This window comes from Rattus norvegicus, chromosome 1 (genome assembly GCF_021556685.1).
Source record: "Rattus norvegicus strain SHRSP/BbbUtx chromosome 1, alternate assembly SHRSP_T2T, whole genome shotgun sequence".
NCBI classification, from domain to species: Eukaryota; Metazoa; Chordata; class Mammalia; order Rodentia; family Muridae; genus Rattus; species Rattus norvegicus.
In genome coordinates this window covers 103223467-103236365 of record NC_141534.1, presented here as the reverse complement: position 1 = coordinate 103236365, position 12899 = coordinate 103223467, and the positions used below count along the sequence as shown (strand labels likewise).

At 42.8% G+C, this 12899-nt stretch overlaps 1 long non-coding RNA gene across 5 annotated transcripts in view; it reads right to left on the bottom strand.

The window, feature by feature from the left end:
- LOC102548815 (uncharacterized) overlaps positions 1–12899 on the bottom strand; it is a 105645-nt gene that overhangs the window by 52328 nt on the left and 40418 nt on the right. For 3 of the 5 annotated variants that reach the window (XR_015650841.1, XR_015650832.1, XR_015650854.1), the window contains exons 2-3: positions 12213–12489; positions 9986–10150 (exon numbers count right to left, since the gene is read on the bottom strand). This is a non-coding gene — a long non-coding RNA (uncharacterized LOC102548815). Of the gene's footprint in view, positions 1–6529; positions 7581–9985; positions 10151–11914; positions 12490–12899 lie in introns of those variants that run through there. The other 2 variants (XR_015650848.1, XR_015650825.1) reach the window with 2 other exon arrangements.

Genomic DNA, 12899 nt, shown 5'->3' with positions numbered 1-12899 from the left:
TTTTTTTTTCACATCCATCTTTCTGAGAGTTGAGAAACCCTTGACTTTCCTAAGTCTGAGATCCTTTTTATTTATGAGTGAGCTAAATGTGTGAGAAGTGGAGAGTCATTCATGGGTATGGCCAGCCCAGTGAGAGCCACTTGTTCCTGTTTATACAGGTGCTTGCAGCTCTCATATTCCCTTCCACTTTGTATTTCTTATGAACTCAGGGGAAATCTCTTTCTCTTTGTTCTCCATGCAAAAGTGATTGAGAAGCTGCTGGGTTTCCTTCAAGGAGATTTTTAAAAATGCATATTTGAACCAATCAGGAAGGGAGTGGGAATATGGAAACCTCTTTCCTGAGAGTCAACTGATTGTCTTGGGCAGAGCCCTGCCTCAGCTACATTGAGCCTGTATTGCAGTTATACTTATACAGTGAGGTAGATCCATCAAGACCAGACCAGCCATGTCTCTCAGGACCTTGTTCTCCAGGTCCATATAAGAGGTTGGATGATGTCAGAGCTCATAAATTATCGTGCTTCAAAGCCGACCACAGTCCTGACCAGTTTTTCCATGTATACATGGGGAGTATCTCTTCCAGCTTTGTGTGCATTCCCAACTAGCTGATGCCAGGGGCTGGAAGCTGGCTAGCATTCCTGCTCTCTCTATCAGCAGCAAACTTCTCTGTGGCTGAAAACCAGATAGTAGATGTATTCTTGCCCTTTTTTTCCTGAATATTTTCCATCCTACAATGACAAAATCCTCAAACAAGCTGTAATTCCCATGTGCCTTTCTGTCAGGCATGTTTTGCTTAGGTGGTAACCAGGGTGGGCAATTAGAATCCATAAACAGCTAAACGAAGCTGCATGACACATCCATATTGCTGATTGGCTAAATGTGCTCCTTTTTTTTTTCTTTTCTTTTTTTTAATACTATATCTCTTCTTGGCCAGGAATCTGCAGATTGATCCTGCGTAGAGGAAGGGCTGAATTGCAGGTCAATTCCTCCTTTTAAGAATCTTCTGACTTTAATTAGTTGTCCTAGCAAAGTCCTAGATTAAACTTAGCAACATGCGATAAGGAATTAATGAAGTGCAGCGTTTAGGGAAGTAAGCCAAGGCAAGGTATCAGGGGAGGTGGAGGCAGGAAGCAGAAGGATCTGGAAAGCCGACTGAAAAGTGTTAGAGTCTAGATGTGGTAAGGGAGGATTGTCTGCCTCCTCTCTTTCTAACTCCACATAGATGGAAAGGGCACTTTGCCAGTTGTGCTCGTAGCAGCTCCCACCACCACCTTACTGCCAAGCACTAACAGGAAGGGAGTAGGCTATGCAATCTGTCCCACAAGTACTCCCAGCATTGGCCTGCTGTACTCACTGGCTTATCTCTTTGTGATAACTGGGTGGCCTTCCATCCCCACAGGGTGGTGACTTGACTCCATTGCAAGAAGAAACCATGACTGAGCGAATTTGGATATAGGACACCATAAAATATCCCAGCCACATCAAATAGTGCCTCTTCTCTACTCTCTGTGACCTATTGTGCCTCTCCTACTGGGTCAAAAAATTAACAAGACATGAGTAGTCACTATAGGTGACACTCTGCCATCTCACCTTAGTTTGAACCCTACTTGGCCTGGGCTTTTTTGTTTTATTCATGCCCATCCTTTCAGAGAGGGAGAGAGAGATGGTGAAGTGGGAAGGAGTAGAGGTCTTGAAATCAAACACTCATTAAGAGTTCTGCCTTCCTTTGTGGAGTATATTGGAGACATACATTAACGGAAAGGCATACAAACAAGTTAAGAAGGAATTTTCCTTGGAGGAAGTGACATTCAAAGATCTATGATAGCTGTGAGAATTAACTAAAACCAGCCCAGGCAAGGGGCATAGAAGGGTCCTAAGACAGAAATGAATGACAAGGACTTAATAGGGGAGTGGTAAGTGTATTAAAGACACTGGAGGAAAAATGCCTGATCAAGGCTCGAGTTGAAAGAGCAAGAGGGAGGACCTGGAAGGAGGACCTGGGCTTTTTGTTAGTAGCTAGAATCTTAACTAAACTACAAGAAGCACATCAAACACATTCAGAAATGGTTAGTTTCCTTTCAAATTATGTCACTGTGGTGGCTTAGTGGATACAATACCAGCTTTTATGATTCAACTCTTGTAGCTCTATTGGAATGTCCTTGACATCTGGTTTATTCAGCCTTTATCTTAAGTTAGCCTGTATGGGCACTATTCTGAATATTCACAGTGGACCACGGACCAGATACTGGATGCTCTGTGCATGTGAACCCTTCATCAGAATCCCTGTACTGGGTTGAGCTTCTCTGTGCCTCTGAAAGAAAAAGGATCCAGACAACTCTGGCTGGATGCATTCACTGGATTGTAGATGTGAGGTTGCATTGGCTAAGTTGGAGAATCTGGCAAAGGTACCAGCTGAGCAGTGCTGTCAGTGGACTGATGTCTGCCTCGGTATCAGTAGCTATGCTCCATGGGCCCTGTTTCAGCATAGTAGTGATTTTTAATATAGCATGGGTTGGACAGACCTAAGAAAAGTGTTGAGGTATTGATAAATGTCACCCCTGGTAAACGACTCACAGTGGCAGAGGGTCTGCCTATCTGAGCAGTCCTTTTCATGTGACCTTACTTGGGGCAGAGAAACAGGCCCATTCTGAAGTGTGTGGTCTACACTAGAGTAAAATCTTGGTGGTCTGCATATCTTTATGTACCTGGAAGATTCAGTGACAAAGATGGGGATACCCTAGGGAAAGTGTAGAGACTCAACCCTTATTAGGGTCCTGGTCTTTCCCTCAAAGACATTATCCACTGCTTTCTCAATCATATTCCTCTTTTCCTTGCACTCCCAACATGTGTAAAAACTTTCTCCTGACTGAAAGTCTGACTCCGTAATGGGTTGGCTGATTAATGTATGCCTCAAGAGTTAAACTTGTGGTATCTCTGCCGTTAGAAGAATAATTGTCCAATAAATAGTTGTTAGAAATAAGCCTCCTACCTTAATTAGAAGTGTGAGTGCTACATTCCACAAATAAAAACACTGAGCACTTGCTCTTTCCACGCTCCAGTTTCTACCATCTTACGTGATAGGCGATCCTCAAGAAATAACTTTTCTTACTTTGGTCTTGATTGCTTTATGAGTGCTAACTCATCGGAAAGGCCTAAGTGAGTTCCATTTCTAACACTCTGTTAACATCTGACAGACAGAACTGAACTCTCTGGTAACTCTAAGGAAATTCAGAGTGACAGGTTAAGGGCTGAAGAGACTGCTTAATGGTTAAGAGAACTTATTGCTTCACAGAAAACCTGGGTTGATTCCAAACACCTGCATCAGGTAGCCACAGCTACCAAAACTCCAGTTCTGAGGATTCAACAAGTTCTAGGGGAACCTGCATGCTCATAATGCACGTACACTTACACAGGCACACACACACACACACACACACACACACACACACACACACACACACACATTAAAAAAACTAGATGGAGTGAGTAAGAGGTCATTCAGCTGGAAGAAAGAGTCAGTCCTTAAGATGATCATAGAAAGACAGTCAAATGGAAAGCTGGGAAACTCACCTTTCATTTCTAACGGGCTAATCAGGCCAGGAGCTAGGCTCTCAAGATGTGGTTCTGTGCCTTCTAGATTTTTCATATGGGACAAAAATTCTTGGCAAAAACATCTAAAGGGGCAAAGAGTTAGTTTGGCTCTCAGTTCCAGAGAGTCCAGTCTGTGTTCACCTCTGTGTTTGTGGTACCAAGACAAAGAAGAATACCATGGTAGCGATAACCTACGCAGAGGAAGCTAGCTAGACTCCTGGCCAATAGAGACAGGGTAGAGGGTGTGCCAGGGACAAGATGATTTCAAGGACCTTCCTTTAGTGACCTACTTTCTTCAGCTAGAACCTACCTATTGTTTTCAATACCTCTCAAATAGCACCAGGGTATCTGCTTCTCAGTCTATGAATCTGGGATGGGACACTTCATGTCCAAACCACCCAGGAGACAGTAGAACAAGCAGAGAAATGAGGGTTTGACACTCAAATGGGACCAGGAGTGAGATGCTACCCACAGCATATTCGATACAAAATATTCTCTGCATTCTAAGTGGTACATTTACAAAGCCATGTGGAGTTTTCTTTGTCCTATATTCTAAAGAGAAGCTAAGTGGCAAGAAGAAAAATCTAGCAAATGTGACCACTCCTCTGAAATTCCTCCTCGGCTTTTCTGAGTAAAGTCTGAAGTCATGCGCAAATTCGCTTGAACCAACTAAGACACCATACAATTCATAGGACACAACTTCTACATCATGAAGAAACAGCTTTACATTTGTGACTAAACTTGGTATCTACCCCAGCTTCCCATTTCTGTAAGAGCTGAACCATGTTAGGAGAGTAAACTCACTCCGTTCATGGCTTTTTGTCTCTCTTCTCTGTAGGTGAGAAGTCTCAAGTTTATGTGTAGAGAACTTAGTGTATCTTTACATACTCTGACATTACCAACCCACCCATGAGCCCACCAACCTTATCATGTCACCCCTGAGGTATGTGCTGGTAAAGGCACACAAAACATGAAAGTGCTCTCTGCACTTTGTGAACCTGCAGGATCCTGGGGCCGGGGCCCACTGGTAATTTGCAATGAGTCTCCAGCCTCAGTTCTCCAGCTTAGAATCAGACACCCTGTTGATGTAACTGATGACTCAGAGCCTATATGTTTTTACCTCCTGAGACTTACCCTCAACTTTATTATTAATCCATTAGCGTATATTCATCGTGTGAAATGATAGGTTTCACTTTGACATTTTCATACTGTAGTAATTTGAATGATAATGTCTCCCATGGGTTCAAATATTTGAACACTTGTCGCTAGTTGGTAGTGCTGCCTGGGGACATTTAAGAGATGTGGTCTTGCTGGAGAAGTATGTCACTGGAGGCAAGTATTTGAGTTTAAAAATCTCCACTATTTCAGGTTCCCTCCCTCAGTTTCATGTGTGTGGTTAAGGATGTGAGCTCCCAGATTCTTGCTCCTGCCACCGTGGCTGCTTACTATCCTGCCTCCCCACCATGATGGACTCATATCCCTGAGGAACCATAAGCCAAACTAAACCATTTTTCTTTTAAGTCTCCTTGGTCATGGTGCTTTATCACAGCACCAGGAAAGTAACTAATACACTTACATATACATCAAGCCCTTCAACAACATTTGCATATACCCCATTGCCATTTTGGTCTCTTTGTCCTACCTTCTTCCCCCTTAATGCTCCCCTTAGTCTTCTCAAGTAATCTCTTTTGTCTTTCATGTTACACACACACACACACACACACACACACACACCACGTACAAGAGAGAAAACATGCAGTATTTATCAGTTTGGTTTATTTTGTATAGCAAAATGATTTCTAGTCCATATCATTTTCTTGCAAATAATGATTCTATTCTTCTTTATGCTTGAATAAACCATATAAACAGATGATCCCAACAACTTGTATACAGTGCATATAAGTAGGACCCAAAAACTATCTTTCCCTAGCAAGGGCAGTTGTCCTTTTTGATAAAGCACAACTAGGGACACACAAGTAATTGTGAGAGAGGAAGGTGACACTCGATAGCCAGCTACATCACTCAAATAAACCCCAGTGTTCAATAGGTTGACAGATAACTCACCCAGGTCACTGTCCCACCCCTGTGTCTTGGCAGTTGTGAACAGGACTACAATAAACAAGAGTGTGGTCATAGACTTCATTAAGTAAAGCATGATCAGATAGCAGTTGAGGAACTTTCAAATTGATTTCCAAAGAGGTAGTCTTAGTTTATTCTTTATCCTAAGGGATATGACAGAGCCTGCCATGATCACTGTCTCCCCAGGACTGTGTTGCCTTATTTTCTCTGCCTTTCTCTCATTTACTCGTCCTCAAAAGTCTTCATGTATTGTGAATCCTAAGAGTGGAGGCATACCTAGCCACAGCAGGTCTCTTATTTCCCATTCTTTTATGAAGCTCCTCACTGACAGTCTTTTTTAACTTTGTTCCCAGAAAACAGTGGTTGTCTGGAGGCCACTCTTACCTGCACTGCTGAGGCCTTAGAGTCACATATGGGTTGCTCTCCTGGGATGGGGGTGGGGGACTTAAGCTAGACTAAGGGAAGGAACATTGCTTTCCCCAGTTCCACCCAAGCAATAAGTATGGCTCTCATTCTTTCTGTTTTCTCTCCTTTTCCCTCCTGTGGATTCACTGTCCCCCACTCCTTTGCAAGTGGACCCTTTATTACCCTCCTGCAGGCTTCAGTGTATTGTCTCTTGGCCTCCCACTGGGCCCCTAGTGACAACTACCCTGGCTATGGTCACTATGGCATGAGTTGAATTCCAAATGTAAGAACTGACTTTTTCTTTCTTTCGCCTTTGTGCAACAACAACCCTTTCCTAAGTTTACAGGAAACTTGTGTAGTTTGGGTCAAGAGATTTGTGGGAAGAAAAGAAACAAGAAAATGGAGCAGAAAGAATAAAGGGGTTACCAGACAGAAATATGGAAGTTTATAGTATTTTAAATGATTAAAACTACTATTCAATTCTTTATTGTTATTTTGTTACTGTATGCAAATGGATTAAAAAAACAGTGTTCTAGAAGCTGAGGCAAGAAACTTCTATGTGTGAGGTCAGTCTGGACTATACAGTAAGTTCTAGGCTATCCTCTATTTGAGACAGAAATACCCTGTCTCAGATAGATAGATGATAGATAGATGACAGACAGACAGATAGATAGATAAGTACATACATAGGTAGATACATAGTCACATGCATGCATATACATACATATATACATACATACATACATACATATATACATACTTACATATATACATACATGGATGGATAGATATTGTAAAACTAACTGTGTCAGAATTGCTGGTCTAATCTAAATCCAAAATTTTATATGTGAGAAAAAACAAAGTCTAGAAAAGGAGACTGTGGCTCAGTTATTAGTCCGGTGATTGTGCTCCCAAATGTTCCCGAGAACAGCTGCTGTAACTGTATATTTAACTTTGCAATATCCCTACCTGTGCAGGGTTCATGGGACTATAGACTATAATCCTCACAGACAAGGCAGGCGATCACCCACAACCTTTGATTACTACTTTGATTGGCTGCACGCTGAGGTGACCAGGGGCAAAACCAGTCACTGTGCCTTAAGGTTCCAGAGAAACATCAAAACAGAGAAGTGGTTTTCAGACAAATGCCAACATGGCCAAAAGGCAAGGAGGCGTTTTCAGGACTGGATCTGAAACTGGTGGTGGAAGCAAATCTAAAGGAGGAGGCAAGGATCAGGCCCTGCAGGTGTTTTTGACTTCTGGAGAGTTCTGCCATATGGGCAGCGTTGGCAAGGTAGTGTAGAGTACAGAGTGGGAGCAGTTGGAAGAATGGTACCCTGCTGAAGTTCAGGGAGACAGGGCCAGGTGATAGAAATTCTGAAGGATGCTTTGTCCACTTTCACTGTATGTGTGAAAAGCTCAAGATGAGGAAGACAGGGGTTGGGGATTTAGCTCAGCGGTAGAGCGTTTGCCTAGCGAGCACAAGGCCCTGGGTTCGGTCCCCAGCTCTGGAAAAAAGAAAAAAAAAGAAAGAAAATAAGTAAAGATTTTAAAAAAAGATGAGGAAGATAAGGCTGTTAGGCAGAGTTCCTGTGGCTGGGCCCTGGTGAGTCTACAAAAAGATGTGAGTTGGGGTAAAATCTTGAGAGCTTTTTAGATGGGGCCTTGGCAATATAGGCGCAATATACCAGGTTCCTGAGAGAAAGTCAGCCACTGAATGTCAGAATGGAACCAGGAGAGAGAATGGGATATCTTCCAGACCGGATAGTCTCTGATTCTCTAGAGTATTGTACATTCAACCAGCAATTGCTATAGTTTGAATGTGTAATACACACTAAGGCACTGTACTAGTTAGGTTTTGTAAATTAGAGACATGCTAGATTTCTCTCTGTTTTGTGTTTATGTGTCTATTATGAAGGACACAGTCTCTGGTTTAGGGACATGCAGAGAAGCAAGAGAACTTAGTATTCTGGTTTGGTTACTTACATAAATACCGTGATCAAAAGCAACTTGGTAGGGAAATTATTTACCATATCTTATAGGTTAGAAGCCTTATTAGGGGGATGGAGGGCAAACCTGGGGGCAGAAACTGAAGCAGAGACCATGGAGGGTCACTGCCTTCTGCTTTGCTTGTATAACTAAGGTAGCTTATATAAGGTAGCTTTCTCAGCTACCTTAGTTATAGAGCCTGTGCCCACATGTCCCCTTGGACAATTATCACTCATAGTGAACTGCACTCTCCTACGATAATTAGCTATTGAGAAAATGTCCCACAGGTGACAATCCCACAAACCAATCTAATGGAAACAACTCTTAACAGATGTTCCCTCTTCCAGGTACATAAAGTTGGCAACCGAGATTAACTCTCACAAGTCCATCCTTCGTTAGCTTGACACACAAACACATATTTGTCCCCAGAATCTTATGTTAATGTTACCATCTAAAATTTTAGGACAACTTTAACATTCTGCAGTCTTTAAAAATTCCAATACCTTAAAACTCCAAACTCTCTTTAAAAAATATCCAAAAATCTCTTAACTATATGCTCCTCTATAATCCAAAATCAGTTACATACTTTCTTATTTCAAAAGAGAATAACCTGAGCATAAGCGATCACTCTTAAGCAAAACCAAAGGGCAACAGTATAATTCAATGTCTCTCTGATGCCTGTAACTAAATCATGATCTGCTGGCTGCAAAGAGCTTGGGCAGCTCTACTTCTCTGGTTTTACCACCAGCAAGCAAGCTCATGTGGTGGGCACAGGCCACCTATATTGCATATCTGCCATTGTTGATGGTGGACCTCCCACCATCTTTGTGTCTCCGATATTCTGTGGTCTCCATTGCAAGTGAGTGTTCATTTTCACAGTGGCCTTCCCTGATCTCTCACAGTGCTAAGCCCATGACTCCTTCAGCCCTGGGGTCTCCACTGTAACCTAGGCTTCATTTTCACCAATATCTTCTCTGGTCATATCTTACAACCATACCGCCTAGTGCCAAACCTTAGGTTCTCTCCATAAGTCTGTCATACCTTCAAAGTCAATACCATCTAAAAAAAACCCTCACACGTTACCAAGTCATGCTGCCAGCTTAAGTTACAATTGTGTCCTCCTCTCAACCATAGCTTTTATGTGTTGACTCTGTGAAGGTATTTCCAGAAGATTTACATGTAAGATGGTGGTCTCTTGTTATTCATAGCTGACTTTTCAGTCCCAGCTAACTAGCATTGATTGTCCCAGTAAGCAGAGGTTTCAACTCCATAGAGTCTTAATTGAAAATAATCATGCAGACCTAATAGGCTTTGTTTCCATATGAAAACCCACAAGCCAACCTTCCATGCCTGCATTTCTTTAAGAAACTTTGTCTTCCCAGCTCCCACAGAACAGCCTCCTAAATGCTAAGCCCTCAGTAGCCTGAGGTTCCAAAATCCTTCTATAATCCTCCCAACAAGAGAATATAGTCAGGCCCATCCCAAGAATACCCTATTCTCAGTCTAGACTCCTGTCCTGGTTTAATTTCTGTGTCATGTGACCATTATCAAAAGCAACTTGGAGAAGAAATACTTCATTTCCTTTTGCAGATTACAGTCCTTGAGAAATTCATAGCAAGGACTCAAGGCAGGAATCTGGAGGCAGGAACTGAAGCAGAAATCATGGAGAAACACTGCTTACTGGCTTGTTTCCAGACTTAAGTAGAGCTACCTTCCTTATACATATCATTCTGCCTAAGGGTACTTAATGGTACTGCCCATTGTGTGGTGCTACCTCCTACCTCAATGAGGACTCAAGAAAATGCCTCACAGAATTGCCCAAAGCCCAACTTGATGGAGGCACTTCTTCGAATATAGTCTCCTCTTCCTAGGTGTGTCAAGCTGACCATCAGAATTAGTTATCACACTAGTTTGACATCCTTACCTTAGTTATGAAGACTGGTTTGCTAAGTAGGATACCCTACTTCAGGTTCCATGTTAAGAGGTAAGCACGCCATTTTGGTGACAACTACAAAGCAGCTCCTTTATGTGAAGATGCTCACCCAGCAGCCTCATGAGACTTGCTGGTGCCTCAAGTTATTTTGTAGATCTATGCAAAAACCAAAGGAGAAGAAAATTCCTTACACTGGAAAAACTTGTAACAAAATTTTCGTCCCTTCAGACCCAATCCATGGATCTAAGGAGGTAGAGTATAGAGGCTGGTCAGAACTTACTTTTGGTTGCTGTCAGTATCGAACCAATCAACAGGGTATCAAGGCAAGAATCTTAGCTTTCTGGGCTCCCCATAGCCCCTGGTGTCTAAGGAGCACTCCCTGGTACTGATCTGCAAACATGAACCCTACTATGAACTCTACCTGCTAACCATCATCCCCCAGATTCTGGATGCTTTCCTCAAAAATGCCCCAATTCTGAGAAATCAAATCTGAAGTCACTTTTTCAAGAAATCTCATCGAATTCACCTGAATGTGCCACTTAACAGAGTTCTGTGTAATTCTAGACAAGGAAATTATTTCAAAAGTGTGTTTCGGTATTCAGCTGTGTCACAAACATTCTTATCGCAGGACTCTGGGATGGCAAGTGCTACTGCATGTTAAAGACTTTATTTGTTAAGGGCTCAGTGGATACCCTGGCACACACCCAGCACAGTTCTTTTGGGAACTGACATATCTCCATCCTGCTGCTAAGACTGTGGGAGAGGAAGATAATGAGATTTTCTTCCCCCTTTAAACCATGTCACCAAAGGTAAATAGAAATTTAGGCCTCCAAAGAAATTTCTCCATTAACAAACTTCTGAAAACATTTGCAACAAAGGCCACTGGGTTACCTCTTGATCATCTTTACAAAGAAATATCAGGAGAGGAACCCTGGCTTGAAAGAGGGGTCTGCTGTTGCTGGAGGTAGCATCCAAGGCAGCATTGTCTTCCCAAATTCTTTAGATGTAAGATCTAGGCTATGTGAAGGTAAGGAGGCCGTCCCTGTTGCTCTAGTTCAAAGTATGTGCAGAAAAGATACAAATTCATTCTGCTGGCCTGCATATGAGGGATAAACTAGGGAAGGGAAGGGCAGAGCAGCCCTTCTGATTGTACTCCAGGAAGCTCCATGATTAGCAGCTAAGGTGTTCCTATATCATGTTAATTTCATAAGCAGTTAAAAGTACTTCTCTAATATACTTCATCTCTCTGTATGGAGGTCCCATTTTAGACCATCAGGTCTGAGTTTCTATAGCATTATTAAAGTCTTCAGGGAAAGATTCCTAAGTTCTGTGTCACTATGGGGGTAGGCCTTAAGACCCTCATCCTAGCTGCCTGGAAGTCAGTCTTCTCCTAGCAGCCTTCAGATAAAGATGGAGAACTCTCAGCTGCTCCTGTACCATGCACATGAACACTGCCATGTTCCTGCCTTGATGATAATGGACTAACCTTTGAGCCTATGAGCCAGCCCCAATTAACTCTTGACCTTATAAGAGTTGCCTTGGTCATGGTGTCTGTTTACAGCAGTAAAACCCTAAGGCACCCAGCTTCTTTAGAGTGAGACAAATCTTTTATCTTGCAGCCTCCATCCTCTACTCCAGCTCCTCCTCCCTCTGTGTTAATTTTCTTTAACAAAATACTGGACAGAAGAAAGTTGGCTCACAATTCAAAGGACACAGTCCATCATGGTTTGGGAGAGGCATGGGCAATGACAGTAAGACCATATAATGTGGCTTGCTCACATCTCAGAGGATCAGCAATCAGAGAGAACAGAAGCCAAGTTGGGCTCCACCTTTAAATACTTTTGCTCCATGGAACTCACCTCGGCCATCTCAAACAGCATCACTACTTGAGGACATGTGGTTTAAATGCATGAGGTTTGGTGAGCATTTTCCCCTTTATATTTATTTCATTTTATTTTTCCCTTATTTTCTTTACATCCTTCTCACTGCCCCATTCCCAGTCACCCTCTACCAAAATTGCTTTCCCCATACCCTCTCTGAGTGGGTGGGGGCTCCCCTGGGTATCCCCCCAAACCCCGCATATCAAGTCTCTGCAAGGTTAGGCTCATCCTCTCCTACTGCAGCCAGACAAGCCTGGAGCAGCCCACCTAGAGGAACATATCCCATGTGCAGGCAACAGCTTTTTGGATGGCCACTGCTCCGATTGTTGGGAACCTACATGAAGATCAAGCTGGTACATGTGTGAGGGGAGGCCTAGGTCCATTCCATGTATGTTCTTTGGTTGGTGGTTCAGTCTCTGAGAGTTTTAAGGGTCCAGTTTAGTTGATTCTGTTGATCTTCCTGTAGAGTTCCTATCCTTCAGGGCTGTGATTCTTCCTCTTATTCTTTTATAAGAGTCTTTAAGCTCCATCCACTGTTTGGCTGTGGGTGTCTACATCTGTCAGAGTCAGCTGCTAGGTGGATCCACTCAGAGGACAGCAATGCAAGACTCCTGTCTGCAAGCATAACAGAGTATCGTTAGTAATGTTAGGAATTGGTGCATGCCCATGGGATGGGTCTCAAATTGGGCTGGTTATTGGTTGGCTGTTCCCTCAGTCTCTGCTCCATTCCTGCATTTCTTGTAGACAGGACAAATTTGGGGTGGAACGTTTTGTGGGTGGGTTGGTGTCCCTATCACTCCTGCCTGGATACAGGAGATAGTGGAGAACATTTTTAACTCAAACCATAATACCAGCTATGCTGTGCCCGTATGCCAGTGAATTTGGCCATCTCTGAACAAGAAGGGATGTGTGAGCCCAGCTCCAGCTATGCCCAATATGAGTAATTAAACAGTTGCTTTATTAACTCTGACAACAGATATGCACACAACCCTGTCACAAACATTATAATTTTCCAACTCTCAGAA